General features: G+C 43.4%; 1 protein-coding gene across 1 annotated transcript in view; it reads right to left on the reverse strand.

The window, feature by feature from the left end:
* The window catches only part of Ddc (dopa decarboxylase), a 96078-nt gene extending 87473 nt beyond the window's left edge, over positions 1-8605 (reverse strand). Inside the window, exon 1 of the mRNA XM_090332218.1 lies at positions 8501-8605. The gene's annotated coding sequence lies outside the window, so the exon portion shown is untranslated. The remainder of the gene's footprint in view (positions 1-8500) is intronic.
* Between the last annotated feature and the right edge of the window lie 337 nt (positions 8606-8942).

The raw sequence follows: 8942 nt of genomic DNA on the forward strand, positions 1-8942 counted from the left end.
GGAAACAGACAGAGGTGGAACCAATCCTGATGCTGTCTGCAGTTCAAAGAAAGTGCCTGCTCCCACCTCCTTGAACATGAAAGACATCCAATGGGAGCATAATGTCCAGGGAGCAAGATGCAAGCACCTGTCTTTGTTCCTCATATGTATATTGGCTCTGAAAACTCACACAATTACCCCCTCTTCAGAGACAGGAAACAGACTCTGGAGAGCAGGTGGCTTGTCTAAGGCAGAACTAATCAAAAGTGGAAGGCAAGCCTGTTTCCTTCTGCCAGTGGACTCTCACCCACCATTCAGAACCCAGAAGGTTTTGAACCTTCCCTCCGATCCCATGACAGTCCATGGGTGTACAGAGTGCATCTGCACACTGTTTGTGTCTTTCTCTAGAGATGCCACAAACCCTAAGGCTCTTCTGAAATACCCTCACACCTAATTTCCACAAAGCATTTTCCAAAATTCACTCTCAGACTCACAATTGACATTCAAAGAGCCAGGGGCTTGGGGGTTGCAAAACCATCAACATCTCACAGGATAGCAGACAAATAAAACATAGGCATATGTGCGAGTTTTCATTCTTGCATTTGACATTGGCTCCCAGCCATGTGACCATGACAGACATGATTTTTGTCTCCATCATAAATATCCAGATAAACCAGGTGCTGGTGGCTCACCTCTGTAATCCTAGCTATTCTGGAGGCTGAGATCTGAAGATTATGGTTCAAAGCCAGCATGGGCAGGAAAGTCCTTGAAACTCTTATCTCCAATCAATCACCAGAAAACCCAAAGTGGAGCTCTGGCTCAAAGTGGTAGAGCACTAGCCTTGAGTAAAAAAATCTAGGGATAGCACACAGACCCTGAGTTTAAGGCTCATGACCAATTTTTAAAAAAAATCCAGACACCCTCCTCATGCTCCCTCCTTATTACTCCTTATCCCTCCTTATTATTGCCTAAGGAACCCATAGGTTGCCATTTGGAGCTTGGAGTATCTCTGAACAGGATCTGCTTCACATCCTTGACAACTCCAGAGAGGAAGGCTTTTCTTTGTACTCCTCACCTTTGCCTTGGTTCTCTCTGGGAGGGGAAACAGCACTTATTTGAAGATGAAATGGAAGGATGCCTAAGGGGAAAATCCAGGTCCTTTGCTTGAATTTCCCCAGGAAATGAGGCAGGCTGCAGAGATTACTGTAGAGCCTTTTATAGCATTGCTAATGCCTCAGGACACACTTTTGTTCTCCAAGCCACTACTATGTGCCCTACCTCTGGCTTCACTATAACCCCCCCCCCCCCAAAACAACTATCCTTCAGAGCATACACCCTCCTCCTCCTTTCCCTCTACTACCTGGTTGGCTCGTATACAAAGGAGTCAGCTTATATTCCACACTCAAAGAATAAGACTAAAAATTATCCAAAATTTCCTGATGGTTTGGTGGACTTGTTGCTTATAGATGCTTCCAAAATTAAATAAATAAAGGCAAGCAACAGTCTGATTTCTTAGAAAGTTCCCCCACAACAGCTCTGCCACTTGTGCTCACTGTGGGTGTCCAGCCTCACCGCAGGCAGCATGCCCTTCCCACTGATACACAAGGACTCAACACAGCCAGAAGCCACTGTACACTCCCCCGCCCCAACCCCAGGGACAGGGCCATCCAGGAGCTGGCACTGTGAGGACAAAGAGAAGTACTCACAGGCAGTGGAGAGTCACCTCCTTACTCCATCAGCTCTCTCTCCTCTCCTCTGTGACAGTTGAAAGGCACAGAGGATGCGATTGCCATTTATGCAGACAAGTGTCCGCCTCCCAAAGCCAATCAGCGTGGCTTGCCTGGCGTTATTTACTCAGAGCATCTTCTGATCTCCCAGCCTCCTGCCCCCACAGGATATGAGCACCTCCCAGAGCCCAGAAGGATGCAGGGGAGAAGTGGAAAATGTACGGACTGAGGAGATGCTGCGACAGATGAACCCTGGGTGTTTCTGGTCACAGTATGGGACATAGACTTAAGTCCAGTATCACAGGGATTCTCCTGGCAACGAGAAACCCCAGACTCCATTCCAGGGATGACGATGGGGTTGATGTGCTGTGACCCCTAAGGAGCCTTGCTCATGGTCTGCTACTTCCAAGAGAGGCTGCTGGGACCTTGTCTGACACAGATGTAAGAGGCTCATGGTGCCAAATCTATTGGTCCTCAATGAGATTACAAAGCCAGGGGACAGACTGAGATTAGAACCTGGGGCCATCCTTGGCACAGCCTGTTTTGTCCTTGTTCATCTTCCTGGGGCTGTCCCTCCTCTGCTCACTGGGCAGTCATGGGGAAATCATCTGCCCACTGGCTGCTCAGCAAGATTCCAGGGACCACATTTGGTTTTTCCTTTAAGGGCTGCAAAGAGTACTATGAATCTAGAACTGGAGCCTCTGCATTACAGAGGATAAAGAGCAGAAAACAGGGTCCACCCAGATAAGCAGCCCAATGGAGGCTTTTCTCCCCGACCTCACACACATGCACAGAGAAGCACATGCAAACACATGCACATACGTAGTCACAGAAACATACACATATGTGCCTTTCCATGCACATATGGATGCATACATAAGCATCCACACACAGCATGGAGGTGCTCACAAGACAATACACTTACACAGGTGCACCTATAGACACACGTGTCTGAGCACATGTCCATCAAGTATACATGCTTGCACAATGCATATGTACCACACACAATGTGCACACCATGGGCATCACATGTGTACACACCCATACTATTTGTCAGTACAGTCCAGAGTCAAGAAATCCCTTGGAACTGTCCATCTTGTGCTTAAGGCATCCTCTCTCTGAAGGAGCAGGTGCTGGGGCCGAGATAATCCCTCCAGTGCAGCAAGGGAGGGCTGTACAGAGAAGAGCTGGAGAGTGGGTAGCATGGACAAGGAGCATGGCTTCATCCCAGCTAGCTTGCAAGGCTCCTTCCACAGGCAGCTCATGCAACAGGCACTAGGTCTATAATGGCTGTAAGGAGATTAGGTCCATCTGTGCACAAAGGAGCCACCGCCAGGGGAACAAGGACAGCAGGAGGCTGGCTCACCCTCCAAACTGAGTCAGCCAGCCACAGGGGAAACCTGGAGCACAAAATGGACAGATAAATGTCTCTACTGCTCTCAGGGCATAGCTGCTCGGACTCTCCCTTGCCCATGATCCTCTGAGGAAGAGGTTCTAGCAAGGAAAGGGCTGGTCAGGAGCTTGAAATTTGAGGAAGGTGGCTCGGTATATACCACACCACATCAGGACCAGCCCCACCCCCACCCCTCTGAAAATGCACATTTAGCTTCACCAGGACAAGGCTCTCATAAACACTAGCTCTGCACAAGAGCTTGGGACATAGCAAGGGGCCAGACATCTAGCCATGGAGTAAATCTCTCACTGCGTAAAGAATGCATTGTGTTGCCTATCTTCCACTATAGGCCTCTGTACATGGACTCCTCCATTACTCCTTCACAACTGCTTTATAAGGTAGTTCTTATTTATGATCAGTCCCATGATTCAGATGAAGACACAGGCCCAGAGATGTGAGGAAACTGCTTGTAGGTCACAGTACCAAGATATGCTTTATAGGACACCCTGTACCATCTTTAGCACAAAGCCCGTACTGGCTGGGCACAGGCAGTTCTACCTGCCATGCTGCATTGCAAGATGGAGGTGACAGGCAGAAGAATAATTGGAGTGAATTAGCCAATGCCAACTTTGAAGGGTGAAGAGAAGTAGGCATAAAAAGGGTGTTCTTCCTGGAGGGAGGTGATGGCTCACCCGTGGCTTTGCTTTGTATTTCATTCATGATTAATGATGTCTACCTTTTCTTATCTTTGTTTTTCCATAGAGCTCTTGGTCATTTGTTTGCTTTCATTTGAGAAATGCTCTATTATTCAATTATAAATCAGGTCTTTTTTTTTCCTCTTGCATTTTTTGAATCCCTTATACAGTCTGGACATGAATCCCTCATCAGGTGCATAGTTTTACAAACATTTTTCTCCTAGGCTGAAGGTTGTCTCTTCACCAGTGTGTGATGTCATGTATAGGAAGTATCTAACACAATGATTTCACTGAAATAGGGAGGAAAATGGGGGCTGGATGTGAAGTGGGAAGGCAGGAATGGGAGGGTTAAGTTATAATTAGGTGACTGGTGTGCTGCCACACAGGATGACCACCAAGATAAAGACAATATGCTGTGCTCCTAGAAATCCAGGAGAAAGGATATTAAATGTTTGCACCATAAAGAAATGGCAGATGTTTGAGGAGATAGATATGTTTAATTTAATGTGACATACTGCCTGCATGCGTCAAATTATCATATGCTACTCCATTATTGTGCAAATTTTTAAGGTTTTTATGAATTACTTAACAAAATAAAATATAAGGGCATAGACCCAATATGGGTTTTTAACTCTGAAATAGAAATAGAAGAGCAAAAGGATGGAAGAAAGGCAGCATATGTATGAGAATGGAGATGATGGGAACTCTCTCTTGATAGTCATGAATACAGCTTAAATCGTGATGTGTAGAATTAAACAGAACAGAGAGCCCAGAGAAAATCTTCCCTCCCAATCAAATATGGAAAATTTTAAGATGTGGTACTACAAACCAACAGAGAGAAGATGGCTTATAGAAAGTGATGGAACAACGCTTTGTCTGCTTGGAAAGATCTCAAGTTGAATCCATTTTTCACACCATTAACAAAGAGACAACCTCAATGGAATTAAAGCCTTGCTTGTGAAAGATAAACTTTGCAAGAAAAGAGGAGCCTATTTTTTTTTTTGGTCTTAGGGTTTGAAATCTGGGCCTGGGCACTGTCTCTGAGCTTTTCAGCTCAAGGCTACCGCCCTACTCCTTGAGCCTCATCCCCACTTCTCATTTTTTTTTCTAATAGTTAATTGGAGATAAGAATCACGCCCAGGATGGCTTTGAACCACAATAGAGGAGCCTATTTTTATGATGCTGGGTCAGAGAGATTTCTTTATATGATTTGCTTTTAGAGATAACCAAAAAAGTCTGACAAACAAGTATATTTGTCCTTACTATACATATTAAAAACTAGATATTAGTTTCTAAACTATAGATATTAGAAACTAGAAGGACATTTATGATGTAAAAAGATAACTCTATAGAAAAGCAAGTATTTTGTCAGAAATAGAAAGGTGATTTCTCACGAACATGTTAATAGGTCTCTTTCTGATTGGTAATCAAAGAAGGTAACTGTTCATTGCAAACATGTAAAATTGTGGGCTGGGAGTTTGGCCTAGTGGTTCAATTCCTCAGTACCACATACCCAGAAAAAAACTGGAAATGGTGCTGTGGCTCAAGTGGTAGAGCTCTAGGCTTGAGAAAGCCCAAGGATAGCGCTCAGGCTCTGAGTTCAAGCCCCAGAACTAACAAAACAACAACAAACCCCCAAACAAAGACAACAAAAATCACATAGAATTGCAACAGAGTTTTCTACACAGATCTTTATCCTGGCCACTTAACTATCTTCTCTTAAAAGTTATAATAACTTACTTGTTGATTCAGGTGGATTTCCACGTGAACAGTGCTACTATTATCTGTGAGCTGTGATGACATGGCTTATTTCTAATTCTTTTAATTCCTTATTTTGGTGCTCTCTTCCTGAACTGATATGATTACCCCAGCTTTGAGACATGGCTATTGAGTTCTTGACGTAAGCAAAGCTCAAAAAACTAGCCATTGTATTTTCTCACTTATTTGGAGAATCTAGGCCTCAGATGATGATGATGATGATGATGATGATGATGATGATGATGATGATGATGGAGGAACATGGATATAAAAGGGAACTATCAGTGGCACGAGTGGGGTAAGGGAAGGAGGGAGAAATAAAGGACAGGAGAAGAAGAGAATCAATGTCATGTGTGTATGTGCGCATGCATGCACACATGTGCTCACATGTGAGTGTAGATAACATAATGAAACCTCTCAAACACTTTGAAAAAGAAGAAGGAAGACTGGAAATATAAGGGAGGAGTGAACTTGCTCAAAACACCTTGAATTGATGTATAGAAAGATCACATTACTAATGTAGTTAAAGCATAAATTAAAGAAATGGAATTAATGCTGCAGAGGAAACAAGTGTGTAACTGACCTTTGCGATTCATTTAGAATGTGAAAACTGAAATAGTGAACATGTTTTCTCCCTGAAGCTGTACTGTTTTAGTATAAGACTACACACTGCTTTGCTACATCACAAAAGATCTGTTTTCATTCTGTTGTAGTGTAAAATATGGCTATTAAAAGATTTGAAAACTTAAATCATCCATGTTTTTGGCACTGTTCTAGGATTCATCTCTTTCCAGGACATGGTTGAATGGAGTGTTTCTAATATTTCACTATTAATTACTGCATTGGATTGGAAATTCTTCTATAATTAATGACTGTTTAAGTTCACCAAATGCATTTCTGCACTGAAGGAGAAAGCCATGTATTCTTCTGCATCTTAATTGCCAATGTGATAAATAGTTGGCTGCAGTTTGGATCTAGAATGTCCCCTAGAGGCCTGTGTGTTGAAGGCTCACGATGCCATTGAACAGTGGTGAAACCTTTAAGGGCTGGGGCCTAGTGAAAGTCACATCACTGGACCTTTTCCTGGATGGATGGGGAAAATTTGGATTCTCACTCTTCTTCTCTTCTGTACCTTGCCCTGAGATGAATGAGCTTCAGCAGCCATATGCTCCTCTATGAGGATGAACTGTCTTGCCACAGGTCCAGAAGTAACATAAACAGCAAACCGTGAACAGAAACCTCCAGAACTGTGAGACAAAGATTACCCTTTCCTGCCTTAAATTGATCACCTCATGTATTTTGCTACAGCAACTGAAAGCGCATGAATATGACGGCATTAATGACATTTCTAATTTTTCAAATGCTTTTTAGTTTTGAGATAAAACTATTATGCAGCCAGGCGCAGTGGTTCATGCCTGTAATCCTACCTACTCAGGAGGTGAGATCTAAGGATCACGGTTCAAAGCCAGCCCGGGCACTAAAGTCCATGAGACTGTTATTGCCAATTAACCACCAGAAAACCAGAAGTAGCACTGTGGCTCAAGGGTTAGGGCAGTATCCTTGAGCTGAAGAGCTCAGGGGCAGTGCCCAGGGCCCAAAGTTCAAGTCCCACAACTGACCAAAAAAAAAAAAAAAAAAGCAAAAACAAAAACAAAACAAACAAAAAAAATCTATGATGTACTAAGAGTCTAGTTAAAATTTTCACACTCATCTTATAAATAAAACTGTGTTTATCCTTCTAAAAATTGATTTTCTTAGGCCATATGCCATTGGCTCCCACCAGTAATCCTAGCAATTCAGGATGCTGAGATCTGAGGATTATGGTTCAGAGCCAGCCCAGGAAGAAAAGTCTGTGAGATTCGTACCTCCAATAAACTACCAAAAAGCCAGAAGTGGAACTGTGGCCCAAGTGGTAGCCTTGAGTAGAAAAGCTCAGAGACAGCACCCAGATGTCGAGTTCAAGCCCCAGGACTGTACAAAAAAAAATCCCTGATTTGGGGGTTCGTTTACATGGATCCAAAAGATTATCCAAGGATAATCTCTTCTGTTTTGATTCTTCAAACAGTTTGAATAATTTCAAAATTCAGAATCATTTAGTCCCTAAAAGAGTGTTAAAAATCATACATAAAATCATTTGTGTTTTCCTTCCTTATTGAGGACATGTTTTATTTTTGTAGCACAGGCTTGAATTCAGGTTTCTCACTGGCTAGGCTAGTGCTCTACCACTTGAGCACATGCCTTAGCTCATATTTTTGTGGTTACATTAAAGATGGAGCCTTATACTTTCCTGCATAGACTGTCCTCTAACTGCTCTCAGCCTCCTAAGTGAGGAAACCTGCTTATAATACAATGTAATCCTGATCCATTTGAAGACCAATTAAACATGACCTTGGGAAGCTTACCACTTCTGATTCTTCATCCAGTTATGGTCCTCCCTTTTCCAACTGGGCCCTTGCTCTCTGTGCCTTCTTCTGTGCTGTGCCCTGGAACTTCCCATTTCCTCATTGCATTCCTGTCTAATTCATAGTCTGGTCTTCCCTGCTGCTCTACCCCCCTTTATCTCCAAGGGAATCTGATGCGCCATTTTGTGAAGCAAGCATAGTGCCTGGAATCCAATGAGGCGCTCAGCACCAAAATGGTAGTATGTAGTAAGGGAAAATCTCTTTCACCTATACTTGTTATTGAGCCATAGAATGACATGAAGTCATTCCCAGTAACTTATATGGGATTGCCTCTGTGTGTGTTCATGTGAACACAATACTCGTGTAGTGTGTGCCCACAGTCCTGAAAACTCTTCGAAGCCCAGAGACATTCAGCCAGTAACAGCCCTGATTCTTCAAAGACTTTACTTAACCTTTTGGCAATGATTCAGTAACATGGCCCCCAAGAGTCAAGAGGTGCCATTTCCAACAACTATAATCTGATCGAGTATCAACCCAGAGACTTACTTGCTGGGAATTCTAATTCCTTACTGGTCCACTGTCCTTTTAAGGATCTTCCAGCTTTGGGGAGAATGTGGAGAAGCCACTGGAAAGATTGTGGTTGGGCTGGTTACTCTCTGAAAACTGGAACTCACCCCTTTTCTGCTCTTGCATTTCTTTGCCCGTGGTTAAACATTAATTTCTGGTGGTGATAAAGGTCAATCTTGAGAAGAACAGCTTGGGCCAGCTCTTCTCTGGGCACCTGGAAAGACCCATTCTGGTGAGTGTATTGGATACCAACCCTGGCAGCTTTCTTACCACACAGGCCTAATTAATTATCTCTTGCATTATTGCCAAAAGCCCCACCTTCAAGTTGTCTGGCTTATTACGTTATCCCTAAATTCCAGTCCTGTGGTAGCTCCTGCCCTTGACAGCCCCCAACAGGTGCCTGAAAATTCTCAGAACTAAG

The sequence above is a fragment of the Megascapheus bottae genome, chromosome 5, assembly GCF_031878675.1.
Source record: "Megascapheus bottae isolate mThoBot1 chromosome 5, mThoBot2.hap1, whole genome shotgun sequence".
Classification (NCBI taxonomy): Eukaryota; Metazoa; Chordata; class Mammalia; order Rodentia; family Geomyidae; genus Megascapheus; species Megascapheus bottae.